This window comes from Falco naumanni, chromosome 2 (assembly GCF_017639655.2).
Source record: "Falco naumanni isolate bFalNau1 chromosome 2, bFalNau1.pat, whole genome shotgun sequence".
NCBI classification, from domain to species: Eukaryota; Metazoa; Chordata; class Aves; order Falconiformes; family Falconidae; genus Falco; species Falco naumanni.
Genome location: NC_054055.1, coordinates 83171387 through 83191153, shown reverse-complemented (window position 1 = coordinate 83191153; position 19767 = coordinate 83171387). Strand labels below are relative to the sequence as shown.

At 38.4% G+C, this 19767-nt stretch overlaps 1 protein-coding gene across 20 annotated transcripts in view; it reads right to left on the bottom strand.

The window, feature by feature from the left end:
- CASK (calcium/calmodulin dependent serine protein kinase) overlaps positions 1-19767 on the bottom strand; it is a 226463-nt gene that overhangs the window by 200837 nt on the left and 5859 nt on the right. The gene's annotated exons all lie outside the window — the stretch shown is intronic.

Below are 19767 nucleotides of genomic sequence, written 5' to 3'. Positions count from 1 at the left end.
GTTCATTTAAAAAGTGAGCTTACTCACCAGGTGGGTCTGCCAGACATACACAGCTCTAGCTGTAAAGCCACACAGAAGCCTGTTAAGCGGCCTGCTGCCAAGGACTGGCTTTAGATCTATTTATAGCATAAACATGGTGAAGGCCAGCTAAGTCTTATTAGCCTATTTAACAGTTATGTGAAGATCTGTTTATTTAAGATGCAATAACTTAAAAATAACTGCATAAGCCTCAGTCTCTTCAAAACATTTTAAAGCTTAAGCAACACCTTATTACGTTAGTTACCAACATCACTCTTGAAGGCCCTTCACACCTTTAATAACTACAGAGTATGTTACATGAAAGGATGTCATGAATTCAAATAAACTGAACAATCACAGCAAACAATGCATTCACCTTCAAGTAAAAGCCTGTATATGCATACTAAACCAGCACAACAAATTCAAGAACTAATATCTCTTTGTAACTGAATTAAAATAAGCTAGTTTTGGTCTTTGGCACCGGTTCTCTGTAATAGGAGAGAGGCTTAAAATCACAGACCCATGAGGCTAAAACAGGGAAGAAAAAACATTACTGCTGCACAGGTGTCACTGCAGGCAGATCCAACTCAGAAAAAGATGAATGTGATGAAAAGATTTTAGAAAAGAAATAAAAAGAATCTGAACTTAGTGTATGCAATGGCATGAAAAGGAAGATACTTGAAGAACATGCCAAAAAAAAGCGCAAATCCCTATTAGAATCACTCATGGCCCCATTAGTGTAAATCTAAGTCTTAAGAAACAACTTATGTTCAGGAAACACAAATTCTTGATCATAATTAAGAAAGAAAAGAGAAAAAAAAGAACAAGCAGAACTGACAACTGCAGGCAGCTGGGCACATTTTCTTACAGGAAATAAAACAATAAAAGATGACCTGAGTTTACTACACTACACTTTCAATGGGAGGCATATCTCACTGCAACATCCCACTGGTTTAACATTTCTGCTTAATTTCTACTGTAATCTGAAGGGGAGAGAAGGGGAAATCAATGTCATAATGTAACAGAATTAAATAATGGTTGTAAGTTAAGTTCATTTTTTCCCCACTCCTATGCAGAAGGATATCAACTTTTGGTTTAGTAAAGTTGGTCCAATGACCTAGTCAAATGTCTACATTAATTTAGTGGACAGTGAAGTGAAAAAAGAACTGCCTTGCACCCTGGTGTTTCACCTACTGTTATTATCTCCCTTCTCTATAAAGTCCACATGGAAAACTTATGAGGAACATGCATGTTACTGCACATTCATGTTTCTGTGACAGATGCAGTGGAATAATATCTCTGGAAAACATTCCACTTCTTGCTTTTGTTTGCAATATAAAATGAGAGGAGGCTGTGAAACCACCAGAACTTGAACAATAATTAGGTTTACATAACCTCATGTGAACCTTGTCCATGTTTACAGTTTCTATGTTAACTAGAATGCGGTGTTCAGAAGGGGGAAAATATTGGAAACCTTCTCAGCTGTAGCTCTGTTGTCTTAAACCCTTTTAAAGAATGATTTATTTCAGTCCTGTTACTAGCTTTACAGAGCTAAACACAATAGCACCACACCGTGGGAGAAAGCATTGTCATACATACATAGTGAATCTGAGGCAGCAACTGGGAATTCAGGCATCATAAGAAGTGTTTCCAAACGTGTTGGAAGTTATGTGTGATCCCCAGGTTTAGAAGAATATGAGGTCTGGTATTCTGTCTGATAACTTTCAGTACTAAATGAAAGATTCAACTTTAGATGATAAACAAAGTTATATTACAGCCAGATTTTCAATGTATTTCTGATCACAGCAAACCTGAGCATGTAGAACATCCCATTCCCGCTATTTTTATAACTGCAAGACCCTGAATACAGTATCAGAGGCCACTCCACTCTCTGAAACATTAAAAGCAGCTGCCACATGCAAACCTGGGTTGGATCCAATTAAAAACTCAAGCCTGCAGCCTACTGCTGAGGAAACTTGCCACAGAACTTCTGAAAAATATGAGGCGCACCACCTACTTCTCTGAATCACGTACACTGAATCAGAGAATGGTTGAGGTTAGAAGGAACCTCCAGAGGTCATCTGGTCCACCCCCTTTGCTCAAGCAAGGCTACCTAAAGTGAGTTGCAGAGGACCATCACCTTTTAACTGTTTCCAGGGATGGAGGCTCCACAACCTCCCTGAGTAATCTGTGCCAGTGCTCGGTCATCCTTACAGTAAAATCCCCTGTTTAGATGGAGCCTCCTGTGTTTCAGTTTGTGCCCACTGCCTCTATCACCTCCCTCAACCTTCTGGTAACGCTGCTCCTAAGGCAGCCCAGGGTACCGTTTAGCCTTTCTTTGTGGCAAGGGCACATTGCTGCCTCGTGTTCAACTTGGTGTCCCACCAGGACCACCACAGGGCCTTTTCTGCAAAAATGCTGTCCACCCACATGGCCCCCACCAGGTACTGGTACAAGCAGTTGCTCCTCACCACCCGCAGGACTTTGCACGCTTCCCCTTGTTGAACTGCATGAGGTTCCTGTCAGCTCATGGCCCCAGACTGATGAGGTCCCTGTGGATGGCAGCACGACCCTCTGGCGCATCAGCTGCTCTTCCCAGGTCGGTGTCATCTGCAAACTTGCTGAGGGTACACTCTGCCCCATGGCCCAGACCATTAATGAAGATGCTGAAGAGGACCGGACCCAGTACTGACCCCTGCGGTACACCAAGAGCTTCTGGCCTCCAACTAGACTCTGTGCCACTGATGAGTTCCCTCTTCAGTCCACCTCACTGTCTGCTCAACAAGCTCACGCTCCTTCAGCTTCTCTATGAGGATCTTATGGGAGACAGTGTCAAAGGCCTTCCTGAAGTCTAGACAGAGAACATCCCTTGCTGTCCCTTCATCTACCATGACTTTTGTCCATAGGGGGAAAACAAAAAAAAAGGATGGAAAGGTGCCAACTGCAAGTAGGAAGCAAAGGTCCTTGGAAAAAACTGACAAATCCAGCATCCAATTAAATTTCAAGCATTTGGCCTATGAGGGTAAGCTGAGGAAAATCAGTTTATATAGCCTAGAGAAGAGACAACATAACAGGGTAGCTATCAGTAGTTTTTCAGCACCTAAGAGGTCAACAAGAAGATGGAGCCAGTCTCTTTGCTGAGGTATACAGCGGAAAAATATGCCACAACAGTCATAAAGAGAAATAGTGAAGATTCCATGTGGATTTAAGACAAACATTTTTCCCTAGGAAAACAATTAAACACTGGAACAGACTGCCCAGGGAAATCAAGGCACTCTACCCTTTTCTAGACTGAACTTGACAAAGCCATGAGCAATCCGCTTTTAGCGGATCGGACTGAAGACCTCTCAAGGGTCCTTTAATCTGAGAGATTCTACGAAATCAATTTTACTTTATGTTTGGTGGTCTAACAGTACACGCATACTGAGCATACACAGCATAACACATTCATTCCTGAAACCTCATTCACTTATGAGTTTTCCAGGGGGTTTTTGTTTGTTTTGCCAAAGGAGCAATGCAACACAGATCTTATTTTTCCATCCTGCTGCCTTTGGATTGATGGGTCATCATACAGGAAAGAAAACTGCCACAGCAACAAAGGCTTAAAGGGATATTCTTCATTTTCTCACCACCAAGAGAGTTTGTACTGCATTCATACTATGTAATACATTAAGCATCTCTGGTCTCATTAGTCTGAGGCGGAGTATTGACAGCCACCTGCTTCTTTCCAGCAGCATAAAAGACAGAAAAAATCTGTGGGGAGAAGGGACAGAGAGCCATTTCCTATTGTTGGCTGAATATAAACAACTGCCTGATTGACACAAACCCCCATCCTCTAACCACATCCATACACTGCAATGTTCTTTTTCAGTGACAGATAAGACCATTGCACAATTCTACAGCGATGTGGGAAGCTGAATGGCATCATAGTATCTTGCATATTTTTAGAGAAGGAAAAGTAAAAATCCTAATACTTGACTTCTCCTAAGCCAATATACAAAAATAGTATATGAGAAATGGCTAAATTTTTTAGCCACCTATACGGAAGGTTCTTTTACAGAAAAGAGGCACTTAAGTGGGAGGTAATTTCCAGGTTTATATTTGTAAAATGGGTATCTCTATATGGCAACATCCTTCTAAGAATGTTTAATCAAGCACTCTTTCTTTGTAACGTGCCATCAACAACAGCAGTGCTACAAGATGAATTTTATCTGTTGGTAACCTTAGACAATCCTACCCTTGCTCAAGGATATGATATAGGAAATCATTGACAGTTTCACAACCATATGCTTACTTCTATGCAACTCATTCAAGTGTAGACAGTAAATTTAAAAAGCCAGTCCAGTTATACTGTTCACACTGCACATCACAGGAAAGGTGGGAAGAGTCACACTTGCTAATTTTAAGAGTCACACTTACTAATCAGTCCTGGCTAATTTTAAGTTTGCAATACTAACAGGATTATTTAATTATTTTTTTCTTAAACCAATGACTTACATGCATTATGCAGAAATGCTAACTAAGAGCAAAATACAATGAACCTCAAGAAGCAGAGAAACCTAATTCTCAGAAGACAGACAACAGAAGAACCAGTACTAGCTAAAAGAAATTTACAGGACTACGAATCATAATGTTAACATGGGATACACTGAGCACTCAGCTTTAGAAGACTAAAAAAGAACCCATGAAAACCCACTAAAAACAAAACATCAAAAACTCAAAACCAACCAAAAATATCTGTCTGCTGTGACCTCAACGTTTAAAAAAAGTCTATCAAAAAGTAAAGTCTTCTACCTTCTGTGCTGTCTGAAAATAATAGGTCTGTCAACTGGGAGCAAGTCACCAAATTCTGTCCAGAAAACATCTTCAAGCTAGGTCGTACCAACAGATAAATATAATAATATTTTTAATATACTAAAAATCTGCATAACCTTAGCATAATGTTATGGAGTTTCTATTAAAAAACAAAACAAAACAAAACAAACTTTTGCTAAATTGTGAATTTATATGTATTCACAAAACAGCTGCAGTAAGATGCATGCATACAGGATGAGAGAATCCAAAGTGTCAGAGAGCTGTCAAAACCTAGCTATAACCAACTGTTGTTTCCTCTGTCAAGGTGGAAGCATGCTTTCATCCCTCACCTTGGCTGTTTGTGCAATTGTTCCCTAACCTGCTTTAGTCTCAATGAGCTAGGTTAGCAAGACATAATAATATTTGAAACATTTAAATTAACCCAGCTCATATAAAATGAAAGGCCCTGTGCCATAAGAACTTGGGACAATGGGGAAGAAAGAGCAAGAATGAAGATTCAGGAGGAGTAATTTAATCATTTAAAATACAGGATTAAAAACCAGGGAAATTATAAATAGAGATCGCTGAAAGAGTCTACTGTTACCACCCACGATTATCGCCTGTGATTCAGCTCAATGCAGTTTCTGAGGTCAACATTTTTGTTCATAGCTTACTTTAACATAATAATAACCTCTACTCTGTTTGCTCCTGTGGCTAAATGGCACAGAAATAAAGAAATAAATCACTGCAATTAAAAAAACATTCCCCTTAAAAGCTATTGAATATTGGAGGAAGAATTAATGTCAATAACCTTGTCAAACATTGCATCCCTACTCCCAAATCAATCTTTACATTCTTCTGCCTACTCCACTTTGCTTAAATAGTCTCTCTCATGTCCGATTATTACCTCCGTAATCCTAATCTTGCCTTTCATGATTCTCATCTCACTTCCATTTCTCTTCGCCCAGACCTTCTCAGGCACCAGCTGCTTCTCTTCCATAACATTTAGCTCAGCTGTGATGTTCTTCCTCTCATCTTTACAAATATTCTGTTATTAACCTATGGATTAATTTCTACTTGCTGCTCCTTTTCCCTCCCTCAACCCATTTTCTTTGTCCTTGGAAGGCTGGCAATCACAAATCATTCTCTGGCCGATTATTCAATTTCATTTTTCAAACACAGTTCCTTATTCCTTTCTTCTTATTAACGTACTCTGCTCACCCTTTTCCCTCCCTCTTCCTCCCACATTTACCCGTGGTAGGAATCTTTCCCTCAGCAGCTTCCAATTCCAACTTCTGTGCCCCACTTTCCCATCCTGCAGCAACTGCCAACACACTCCTGAGTAGAACTGGGCTGGAACATACTCCACTTAAAAACCAAGCTTCCAAAATGTAAATGATGTAAATTGTAACAATTTAAATGATTCCTGCTCCCTCGCCTTCAGGACCAAAAAAGGTATAATGCTGAGAAATTATACACTGATTTTAAACTAGGACTGTTTTTAAACACAACACATACATCTTAACAGATTGTTACATGACCTAAAATTTGAAGTCCTTCACTTACCAAACACATAAATAATGCATCAGTTGTACATTTAAAAGTTTCTATGTGAACTCTTAGAATTGTTTTTCTGATGTATCAATGTTATACGTACCAATGACTGTTTTTTCATACTTCTCCCATAAAATGTTATAACACTATAACTCTTAATAAGAAAATGAGGGTATTTTTACACTTTAAATCACCTTGTATTCTCTAGAACATATTTGCTTGCTCTTTTCTACAGTCTTAATTTCTTTGTATTTATCTACCTTACAGAAGTTTTGTATGTTGAATCTGGAACGAAACTATAACCAACTCCAAGAGTGTAAGAAGTTCCTTTTATTTAAATATTGACATCTATTCTATATCTTCCTTTTCTTAAGGTTTCTTCTGAAGTTGTTAAAGCTGTCTTTAAGCCCACTAATGAAATTCTTAAATTTTTACCTTGACTGCATTTATTATGTCTTTTTATGAGCTAAAACAGTTTTTTCTATTACTGCATATAAGATGATTCACCTGAAAAACTGATTAAACCAATCTGAGTCTCCAAAGGGGAAAAACCCCACAAACCAGAACACGGAACCAAAACCCAGTATTCATGAGCTGAACTGTACACAAACAGCCAGAAGGAGCAGATCATACTTCGATAAACACACTGAAATCCTAGATGGCTGTAACAGCTCTCCCACTGCAAAGATGTAAGTCTCCTCGTTACAGCAGCATTGAACAAGATGCATAACCAACTTTAGAAGCTCCAACCTGTACAGTGCAGTTCCCTTCACAGGCAAGAACACAATCTAAATTCTCCACTACCTGTATCCCTGTAATAGTGTGTTCCTGGGTACAGAGTCACCCAGTTAGAACAACAGGATTGTAGAGATCCACATCCAAGTCTCACTTCTAACATAGTACTCAGGGCACTCAGTCAAACTCAGGTCTCCAGCACCCAGGGCTGGTGTACTAACAATGCACTGGACAAAAAGAAACTGCTTCCTACTGTCCTTCCAGTTTTGATCAAAAGTAACCATACTTGATGAGCTCTGCACCAAGTTCAAGATATTCTAAAATGGCCAGACTTGACCTGAGAAAGCTTATGTCAAAACATGCAAGGGCTGAGGAGAAGTCTTGCACTGTTGCCTTCACTGCTGCAATGTAACAGAGCTCAAACCAACTCTAAGCAACTACCTCAGCAGATGAGACTCGAGCATGAGTTTGTAGACCTTGCTAAAGCACACTGCTAATTTATTGCTCCAAAATGCAAGTATCAATTGTTTTCAACACTATGTGAAATTAAGGCACATATTAAGCTTTAGATGAATAAATAACAACATAATAATAAAAATGAACCGCAGCCTACAACTGAGGCTCTGCTAGGCTTCTGAAAGTAGAATTTGGGCAAAATCCTTGGTCTAAATGTAGCCCTGACTCAAGTCTGTTTAACACATAGATGTAGCTTTTTCCTGGACAGTTCTATCCAAGCAGTGACTGGAAATGACCAATAATTTTAGAAAGTACATTACAGGACTAAAGCTAATTCTGTGGGAAAAACTAAATGACATTTCAGAAATATTAAGCAGTAATTTATTTTTTTTTTTTTAGTGTAGAACTTCATCCCTAGAAACTGCACATTTACTCTTACTAGGACAAAAAGCCCAATGATGAACTCCATGTCATTAAACCACAGATAATAATCACTTCAGTTTGTCACAATATAAAAGCTCAAACTTTTAATTTGCTTTTATACATTATAACCCATAAGAGATGTGAATGTATTTCAGAAACATCTGCACTGGGAATATTTGGAAAAACATAACAGTTTTGTTCATCCTAAAGCAGCAACAGCAAAATACTAATTACGATAAAACACAGTAGCTCACTATAAGTGATAGGTACAGAAAAAGCAAACTACATCTTTTGACTGGACAGAACAGCTTGAAAATTTTTCAGCAAGTAGTCTTCTCTGACTATAGATTACTTTTTCTGATGTAAGATATCTGACAGCCTTCAGTTTTTGTTGAGACCTTCAGACAAGCTGGTGTGGGAAAAGTCCCAGAAATGGACTTAAGACAAATTCCCACAGAACTTAACATCCAGTTAACGTTCTGAATTAAAAAAAAAAAGGGTTTGCAGATACTACAACAAGTGCATCTATCTGTCTCAAGTTTGAGTGCAGACAAGGCTCAGTCTTGGCAATGAGTAAGTGGCAAAGGAGGTGACTGGTGACACCATCCTGACTAGTGGCGAAAGCCTTCTTTAGACATGGTAGCAGATGATAAATCTGACATAGCCTTCTTCAGAGATGCAACTTCAGTACAGCTACGAGTAGAAAAAAATTCCAAGGCTGTACTGTATGAACCTTCACAGCTGGAGTAAGGTTGAATGCTGAAAGGAAGGATTTACTGTCAAGCAGTTTGAACAAAACTCCCTTCCCCCTTCCCCCCTCCCCCCCCCCCCCTTAAAATTATGCTATGCATATGCTTTAAAAATAAACAAATGAACAAACCCTTTTTACCCCACAGACGGTTACCAGCTTACTATAAAACTCTCTTGGGTAAGCTTAGACCATGTACTAACTAAAATAAGGACTTGCAGCAGCTAAGTAAAGTTTTCTTTAATCAGTTTGTCCAAGTATTCATTTCAAAGCTATTCTGCCTTGCAAAAAACAGGTCTCATTTATTTCGACCTGAAGACCCAGTGATATGCTAGTAGGAACTAGGCAGCACAATGGTCACTGCTATCACCTGCCTTTTCTCCCCACATTCAACTAAGAAGCAGCTGAAGGTTTAGAACTGCCACCTTAACTAGTCCCTACTAACGGAAATCCCATTCCTGAGTCTCAATGGAAACACACTACAATGTGAACCAAAGCCCCCTTCCTCGCTTTTAGGTTAAAGGGCAACTGAAAGAACTAAAGCAACCCCCTGCACACTTCTTGAGATTCAAATCTTACTTCTTTTCTCCCCTGTGGATGCAGATTTGGATTGCAGAATAAACAAGGTCTCCTCTATACCTAGGGTATTTTCCCTTTGAACACAAAGAAAGTGATCCCCCCATTTGTTACAGAAAACTTACACAACAGCAACTGCTACAGCCAAAAGCAGATCCTACTATGACCAAAACCAGAATATATAATCCATTAAAAGAGTGCTCTAGTTCATGGATGTTATTGTTCAACCGTTTATTTAGGGTAACAGCGTTTTTTTTTAAATGGTTGAGGCAAACTTTAAAAATTAGTTATGTTTCCAGTGATTGCTCATTTCCCATCTTCAGGAGAAAAGACTCCCTTCATAAGGCTAGTAAAATCCATCTTTATAGTTTTGCCCTTTCTACAAGAATATGCCCCGAACAAAGCTTTAAAACCATTACTTTACTACTGAGAGTCTAGTCTGAATGTTGCTTCAAATACAAGCTGGAGGAAGATTATGCAAAACTAAAAAAAGTTTTTTAAAAAACTGTAGATTCAAAATCGTTAATGAACTACTGGTCCTCCTCTTCCTGGGCTTTTTTTGAAAATTCAAGGAAGGTGCTGGCCTGGTTTCTCAACAAAATAATTATTACACATGGGATACTCAAAGAATAGATAGATCTGTTTACTGTATGACACACCTATGTGACAAATTAGATCCCAAATATCACATATTCCATGCATCTCTAAGGTACCATCACTGAAAAGGAGCCAACATGGAAAGCCCCTTCCCCTCAGTGTTTTCCAGCATGTGACAGCCACAAGTAATCCACTGAGAAACAGAAAATATTTGCCCGAGAGGCAGAAAAAAATTGGTATCATCTGTGCTTTCCTTCTAAAAGCAAAGACATGTAATCTTTCTGATAAACTGGTGTCCTTGCTTAACTTATTTCATGAAGACACATGGCTGGCCACACAGCAATTTGCCTTCTGGTGTTCCCTGATTCCTATCCAGGAAAACATGAAGGTTTTAAGAGTAACTGCTCTGTAGTTGGAAAACTGGACAAAATCCCTGAAGAGAATGACTCAGTGGGAAATTTGTGAACGGGGTGGGGTGAGAGAGAGACACTCTTTTTAATGCTGATTCCACTCCCCACCCCCCATCTACTTCAGGCCCCAAACGAGTAAGAATATGAACAAAAATGACAAAAGAGTAAGAATATGAACAAAAATGATGAGGGGAGTAATGCATCTGAAGGAACACCGTTTGACACATACATTATTTTTGTAGAACTTCATTATATACATTTTATTATGACATGTAAAATCTTTTAAAGTATGTATTTGCACAGAAACTCTTCTATGAACAAGATGAAGATGAATTTGATCTGCAATATTAATATTTTGAAAATTTTCTGTTTGCTGTCAGCTTCCTCACAAGTAAGTAATTACCATTTTATAGAATTATCTATGTAAATCTGTAAGACTTACATGAGCGTTACAAACTGTTTACATAGACCAACATGGGCTATAGTTTAAATTTACTGTTTTTATGACAACTGTCTGACTACAGTTAGAATCCTGTACTACTAGACAGCTTTTCTCAATAACGTAAGTTGAGAAACCATTCTAACTGATGAAAGAGCATATACTAATCAATTTTAATTAGCAGGTCACATCCAACATAATAATGTGAAGGCTGAACATGATTTTTTCAGTCCAGTCTGAATGGCACCAAACATTCATAAATACACTGACACTTTTGGACACTGGATCATTTGAACCATGTCAGCATATTTACCTAGCCTGCTAATACCAAGCAAGAGCCCTTCCCAACCTACCTGTTAGAAAAGAGGAGGTAACAGATTAAACATGCTTTACTGAGAAACAGGACTAGGGAGGATATCGAAAACAACTGAAACGACTCAGGGGGGTGGGGAAAGCCCACCAAAGCATGAAGGATACTTTCACATTAGATCAATACTGTCCACTTTCTCATTCCTACTATATACATGAAACATTCCAGGATCCAAAATTTGCTCTTAAGCAAGATACTGACCATAGCAACTCAGCTCATATCCATTAAAGCAGACAAGAATACAGATTTTTTGCATGTTCTGCAGGGTCTTAACTCTAAACCTGAAAAATGCTTAATTAGCACTTGGTCAAATGTGAATTTGGTCTTAGTGTACCTCTGTGCATTTGGGCCACTCCAAAGAACACTGATGAAAAGATTTTTGCATGTCATTGAATAACAGCATACTTGCTGAAGGTTTATAAAAAACACATTTTCAAATAGCATTTAAGCTGACAGAAGATCATATGTTTACTAGAAATGAAGGAGAATGGAGGGGCAAAAAATGAAGACTTACCACCAGCCCATTTACATGTGGGTAGTTAAAAAAACAAAAGGCAACAACAAAACAAGTACAATGTTGATATCTACTTTCATTTACTAAAAGGGCAAGATCACATCCCTTCAAGCCAGCTTACTGGCATAACATTTTCCACAGAACACATATACTCCTGTAGAAGACATGTTAAGTTTCAGACTTGTGAGATACAACTTTCTCCTTTTCCTTGGAGGCATATTATTCTGAAAGTAACAGGGCCTTGAACATGGGCAGCAGGCATGCAAGTTTCCATTTCCTGAATTTCACAAGTTATCCTGTAAAACAGCAGCAGCTTAACACAAGTAGCAGGGAGAAAAAAAAGCAGCATTTCTTTAATCCTTTTTTGAGGACCATCCCGCCCCCCAAATCACAGAGATTAGATAAAGCGGAAAATGTGAAAATTCAAAAAAATAATATTTTCTGCTAGTTACAGTATACAGGAAAGATCAGAATACATTTGCACTTATTAAGTATAAAACATACTTGTGTGCTTAAAAAAACCCCTTATTTTCCCCCAAACTGATTGGGTAGGGAAGCGTGATTGCTCAAACAAGAAGGCCAAGACCTTATTCCCCTCTGGTGAGAAAAGACTCTGTAAGCTTCCTTCTTCCACACTTGCTCACAGGGACACAACGGGAGTGCGGAGAGCTACCTCTCTGTCCCTTGCATTCTAGGCAGCAGCAGTGAAACCACAAAACTTTACTTTTTTTCCATGCTACAGAGGCAAAGTCAACGTCAACCTGCTAAAAAAAAAAAGCTCTTTCCCCTACAGTTTTTACAAATATGGGAATATGGATGGGGGTGGGGTGGGGGTTGTGAAGAGAGAAGCATCACATATTAAGTACCTGAACTGTCATCAGGACTTTCCGGAGACAGTAACAGAACAGGTTACTGTGTACCACTCCCTCCAAAGAAAACAATCCAGGCTGCAACCTACAGTCTGCAGCTGGTTGCAGATTCAAAGATTAAGACTGTAATAATGACACTTTTTCAAAGGTTCCTGTAACTATGAGGACTAGAGAAATTTTTTGTTAATTTAGATTTCAGAAACTGTTGTTTGATTCTGCAGCAAGCCAGTTCCCATGGGAGCAAAATTCCGATTGACAGACGTGCTAGCCTGCTGGGAGGCCAGCGAGTTTGAAGCAAACCACAGAAGATCTCAGTGTAGACCAGCACATACAGTGTGAAACAACATAGAAGTACTGATAAGAAAAAGAAACAGAAAGCAAAAATGGGGGAAAAAAGCCAGAAAGAAAGAGGGCTACTGAGAAGCTTTATATTATAACAGAAATGCTGGAAGAATGAAAACTGGCAGAGAAATGCTAAAAAATATTAAAGGTATATACAGTGACACTCAAACTGGAATTAAAATGTTGGTACTGAAGAGACTAGTAAAAACCAAGAACCGTTCTATATTCACTAACCAACCAAGAAGGCAGTCAGATCCAGTATAAACTATTCTTCAAAATACTCTGAAAGCACTCATAGGTGTAGGAAGGAAGAAGATGAACAAAACTACTTACAAACGATATAAATATGCATAAAAGTGGTATAAAACAGCATATTCATCTCTAAAACCAAACTATAATCTTTCTGAAACATCTTTTAAAATTATAGAAACAAAGATTAAGAACTTAAGGTACTGTGTCACAGTAAGAACAATAACAGGAGTGTGACTTGCAAATTTTTAACAAAGTGAGAGCAGAAAGTGCCGAAAGTTTGCTTATTAACTACAACTGCATCTGAAGATGAGGCAAGGAAGAAGACATGATACTTCTCTTTAGAGAAACTCCTAACGTTTTCTAAAGGAAGTAAACGCAGGACATAGCTATCTTCTTCACTGATACACTCTTCACAAAACAAACTCTTCTAACAGCAGTGGGTCATAAAATCCAGCCAAAATTTGTCTTTATGAGTACAGATGAAAATGTAGGACCAAACAGCAGCTCAAGATAAATTTCATCAAGAAACTAGAGATGGCAGCAAAGTCTCAAGTTGAGAGTAAGAGAAAAAGTTAAATGAAAAGGAAAGTTCTGAATAATTCTTACAGCTTTGTTCAAACAGTAAACAGTTCAAGTTTTTCTTTTTTTCTTTTTTCTTTTTCCTTTTTTGAACAGTGACAAAAAAATGGAAACCCATTAGAAAGAACAGGTATAAACTACAGCAAATATTTATTCTTAAATACAATGACTTCACAGATCAATTTTAGCACGTATAAAAAAAAGCATTTTAAAACAGCTTTTAACAAAATATGCATGTTTAAATCTACCATGCATCAATATTCTCAGAGGTCACCACTGACTTCTGGACGTTCCAGCCACGTCTGAAACTGTGTCTCAGCAAGGTATTACTCTCATGCTTTTCCTCAGCTTTGCCATTGTAACAAATACTGAAAAGTTCGCTATAGGCTCAGCTTCAGAAAGATAATTTCCAACTCTTCGTTTTTTGCAACACTTTGAATTTTTTTAAAATATACAAATTAGCAATATAGGAAACTAAGCCCTATTCTGAAAAACAACAAACATTCAGGGAAAGCACCACAGAAGTTTCACAGAGTGATCGATCTCACCTTTCTGCCAAACTGCATCCCTGAGAATACTCCAAAATTCTACACTTCTGAGTTTGCTGTTTACTTCTAAAACAAAAGGATCCCAGCATACTGAAAGACACCATCTCAACAGCAACAAATAGCTCAGTATCTCACACCTGAGGAGAATACCCCAAACCAACAGTTCTGCTGCATATTTTGCCTACCTACTAGCTGAGACACAGAACCAACCTGCTGGCCCAGGCCCAGTGCAGTGGCAGCTGCTACTCACTCATCAGTGCTCGGAACACTCACTCTGGAAGTTGAGAGGCACATATTCAAGTCCTTCCCTAACACCCAGCACGTGGAAAAGCACTCACCAGCCTAGAAGATACGGGAAACTAAACTATTCTCAACACTCCCAGATGATGCTTTATGTATTGTTTAATATTCACCAGATCGCTAAGAAAGGAAAAGAAACATCCGTGATGGTCATACTCCCTAAACAAAAAGAAGAAATCCAATTCCCAGTCCCTGTTCTGAGAGAATTTTAAGTATTTCATACACACAAAACAAGGAAACCAACTCCACAGCCAGCCACCTATTTGAAAACATCCCTAAGCAGCAGATCAAACAGACAATTCAGACTTCTGAAAACTTAAAACAACTAAAAAACTAATAATCCAAGAACGAAGGTAGATCTGCAAGAGTTGAGAAAGTATCCTGTCTCAATGGCCGCTATGAAGTATTGAATACTTTCCATTTGGAAGTGCCTGCAGCTGATAAAAAAACCTGACACACTTGAGATCTAAGATTAGAGAAAGAGCTCCTGATATTTTAAGTACCCTGTTTGTTTTATGCTTTTAAAGATAACTAAACATAAAGGGCTGAACATCCAAGAAACCCAGCCAGCAGGTAACCATTTTTTCCACAGAAGAAAAAGTAAGAAAAACCAAAATCTTAATCTAGTAGGTGTAACTGAGCAAAACAGTTCTGTCTGACCTTCACTTTTGAAAGCCCCTTTTGTTGCTTTCATCTCTGTAGTGCTGAAGTTCTGGAATTAAGACACTTGCAGGAACACACTAATGAAGAGATTACCTCTAGTTTGGGGGCTGTAGAAAGGAAAACTTTTTTTCTGTAAGCAGAAGTTGATACTTTTCAATCTAAACTTGATCTAGATATACTAACACAGAACTTTTCCCAAAGAAAAAGCAGCAGCAAATATTTTAATTGAAACAAGTTCTTGATCAATGGAATAAATTTTAAATTTAGGTTTAGAGCAAAACAAAATCTGAAAAAAAGGTAGCTCACGAAAATTTTAGTTTTGAATTCCTTGAATTTTCCTAAATATGGTATCAGTACTTTTGCATATAATCACATCAGAACCAGAAGTCTTTGATTTGGTTTCTATAAAAGTTAGCAGCACTCACAAACATTAAGCATGCTTGCAGTTCAGAGTATATCCAACTACTAATACTTAAAGTCCTGAAGGACCCAACAAAATACACGTACACTTGAAGAACACCAACCTCATAAGCCAATATGCTTCAAAGAGTTAATCCTAATATTCAAAAAATAAAAATCCCAGATTTACAGTTGCGTTCCTAACTAAAATTTTATTCTATCGTGTATCAAATTAAAATCCTGAATAAGGTGAGGTGCTGTTAGTGTTTGGTTTTGATTACGGGGAACGTCTATATGCATAGAAAGCAAGCAGCAGCAAATTAAGAACATAAAAGCAACTAGGTGTGATTTTGTGTGTGTGTAACAATTTGTTAATTTGCAACTTTTTTTCCCTTTTAAAAAAATAATCTCTCCCTTTTTTCCTCCCCTTTTCTTACCATTTTCTGGATTATTGCAGAGCCTACCATCCTGCTTATTATGCAGAAAAGCCAAGCACTCTTTAAAAAACAACAAACCATTTTATGATATGGCCTTAGCAGTTCATTGTTGTCAAAGGCGAGGAGAGGGGTCCTGCACACCTTATCTATCTCCATCCCTAAGTCTTCTACCTTAAGCTAGCTCTGGCTGCATTGTAGGTCTAGTCAAGCCAGTGAAAATAGCAGAAGAATAACACATTCAACAAATGAGTATTCTTTGTAGCACACCCAGCTTATATAGATCAGATGAATGCTAAAGCTGGCACAGAGGAAGGGCGGACCACGCAGGGCATGGAAGCACATAAAGAGAGCAAGACCTCCCTCTTCCAGCACCAGCAGATTTAATTCAGTTCACATCACAAAATTGCACTCAGACTCCCACAGTGCCTCACACAGAGGCAAAAAGCGGAGAAAGGCTACTACTACCTTGTTTACAGAATCTACAGACTAGCTACAACTCTCCTTCAGGAATCAAGATATACTTAAAAGAGGCTGCAGGACTATGGAGATGCAGAATTTCACCTCAATTTCTACCCTGCTTGGCTGCCCTGCAGCTAGACCTGCGCTGACCAGACAGGCATTTTCTCTAAACCCACCGGAACCCAACCTACCTGTTCCTGCTGGATTCAGGTTCAACCCTGGCAAACCTACAGCTCCACAGAGATCTGCTGTTCCACGAAAAGTTACTAGGTCAAATACTATTGATGCAGGAAAGTTCCTATCAGTGAAATATACGATTCCCTAAATTTTTGTAACCTTGCCAAGCTACTCTCACCCCCACCCTCTGTACCATCTTCTCCTAACCAGTAAGAGGGGTGTGGAGCATGTGATTCGTAGAAGGGAGGTAAGACTACCTCACTAGCTTCTTCACTGTCCCTTCCATTTACATGTGTATAGATCCCTCTAATCGAGCATAAATTAGTGCTTTCCCACTGCTCAGAACTCTTCCCCTCGGTTGAGTATCAGGAACAACATCTGGAGTCAACAAAAAGCAGAAAAGTGGGCAGCTGACAACTCTTTTGCAGCAACAGCTGCAGGATTTTCCTGGAGCAGGGTGGAAGTAAAGTATTAGGAGACCCCTTTTGGCTGGCTTCTCTGAGCTAGAACATCGGGAATGCAGCCAAAAGTTTTACTCATAGACCCTCTCCCCTCAAAAAAAACCTGGGAGAATAAAGAAGATAGAGGAACATGCCTGAAGATCTTGTCAGAACAAGTTAAACATCCCTTTAGGAGAAATACTAAGAACTTTTTTCTTTTGGTTTGTGGGTGGTGTTGTTGCCATCGTCGTCGTCGTCGTCCTCCTCCCCCGGAAAAAGCAATACAGTACTCCATCAAAAAGGCAGAACACATGAGAAGTTTCAGGGTGCAAAACGATGAACCAGGGACCACCTTTGTAAATGCTCTTGTTTGTTAAGACAACGGCACTAATACTAGGAAAGACCATAATGAAACCTGAAGGCACAAAAGAAAAATGGATACTTTATGTACCCACATAAGACAACATCTGAAGACAGATTTCATAAAGTTCTGGATATCTTAAAAGCCACTGAACCTGAAAAACCTCAACCTCACTAAAGCCAAGAATTTTTTTCCTTACCTCTAGAGCTCTTTGGATCAAAAATTTCCGAACATGAACTACCTTCCACACCCTGGTAACAGCGAATTTACATGACGTCACGAGTTACCTAAGAATCATGTGTTCCCTAGAAAAGGCATGCTTTAAAATTGTAAGGGTTTCTCAATCTCAACTACAGCAAAACTGACACTTTGATGAGATAAAACCAGTTTTTCAACTTAGCGGAAAGTGCTTCCTAAATAAACAAAGTGAAACAGAACACATTTTATACCAGTTTAAATGCCCATACAGGACTTATATCCCAGCTTTTACTTCTAAAAATTTTGTTCAGAAGCAAATTCTTTACAGGTTGCTTAATTTATACATCCTAGGAAATTTATGCAATATTAAACACTAGGAGTGACTACTTATGTCCACACTATCCAGAAAAGAAAATGGGGATGTTAGTCAAAAATGAGATCAAACCACATTTAACCAAATGCTGTTTAGAAACATCTGGTGGAAGGAAAATATACAGAACTTCAGGGTAAGCGTGCAACAACTATGCATCAATTATAAGTGTCTTCACATGACGAAGACGTGTTTCAGCTACTGGTTTCTGAAAATTCTAAGTCGATATAGAACTTGAAAAGTTATTGAGAATACAAGAATCAGGACAAATCCTATGCCTGGAAGGAAAGCAGAGCCCCACTATAACTTGAATATTGCAATAAAAGACAGAAGGCATGTAGCAACTTTCTGGCTACCCCTTCTTACCTCATTCTAGCAAAAAGATATGAAAGTAAAAGAGCAACACACTTGTTAACCAAGGGAGGTTCCCTTCTGTTATTTAAGAATACATTAGGAAATAGTTCTTGGTCCTTTTAGTCCTAAATTTATGCTTTAACAGTTCACCAGTTATTTCTCTGAGAAGACACCTTTACTTCTCATATAAACAAAAAGTCTTTTATGGTCAAGCTCCAAAAATTATTCCAAACCTTATTTAGCTGTTTTCATTTCAGAAAAAGGTATCGGTAAGAGTAGGGCTTACACACTAATAACACTATTGTAACTGAAATACCAAAGCTTGATGCGCACTTGTGTTTTCAGCATGGGATACATTCCTTTTACCAACAGACATCTCCCAAGAAACACTGTAACTCACTCTGAATACAGCAGAAGTTTATTAAAAGAAGTTCCTAAACTGACACTCTAAAATGCAGTTCAATTTACAGCTAGCTACACTGAAGTGAAGCTTCTCTCTTCCCATGCTTTGGATGCCTTACCTAAGTATCATCTTACATGCCTATCTGATTATATGCAAAGAAAAAGAAAAGAGTTTCTTGGGGTTCTTTTGTTGAACATACTAGCTGATCAGTACACTATCTTAAGAGATCAGTCTAACTTTTTAGACAACTAGGGATGATAACTCTGGCTATGCATGTATCCTGTATACACATTTTCACACCGCACGTTAAAAAAAAAAAAAGTACTCACTCCTGGAAAAAAGGAGAATTCATAAGAGCTATTATTATTAACTCCATAAAATATGTACTTTTAACAACAACCACTTCCAATTCTGAAGTCCCTGTTTCTTAGATGGCACATTTAATATGACTATGGGATCCTGAAAAGTCATCTTTGGAAACATATTAGGGTTAATACTGCTTGATTACCTTTCGTTGTAATGACATCTGTATATTGAGTAACAGAATATAATGAATATTTGATTTAAGCATAAGGTCATAATATGCTTCAAGAAAACAACAGTAGGTTACTTGAAGTGTATAGTTGCTAGAATATCCTGTTGCTAAGGTATTCTGTTATGGATTTGAACTGTAATAGTGACCTGTTTCTACTTAAGAGGTTCAGCTGTAGCTGAACACAGGGTAGGATTCATATACCTAGACACAGAGTATGGTGTTTTAATCAGTACTGTCTTTTCCATCTGTGTGGCTTTTTCTAGTGTTGTTTTGGTAAGTAGCTGGGTTCTTGTATACATCCTTATGATGTGAATAAGGTGGCTGTAACAGTTGGGAAGTAGAGGTATAATCAAGAGATTATAAAAAAGCCACTGTATCCAACAGAGGGCTAAGTAGGTGAGTGGCTGTTGCGAAAAAATGGGGTGTTTTCCTTTCCTAGTATTTCTT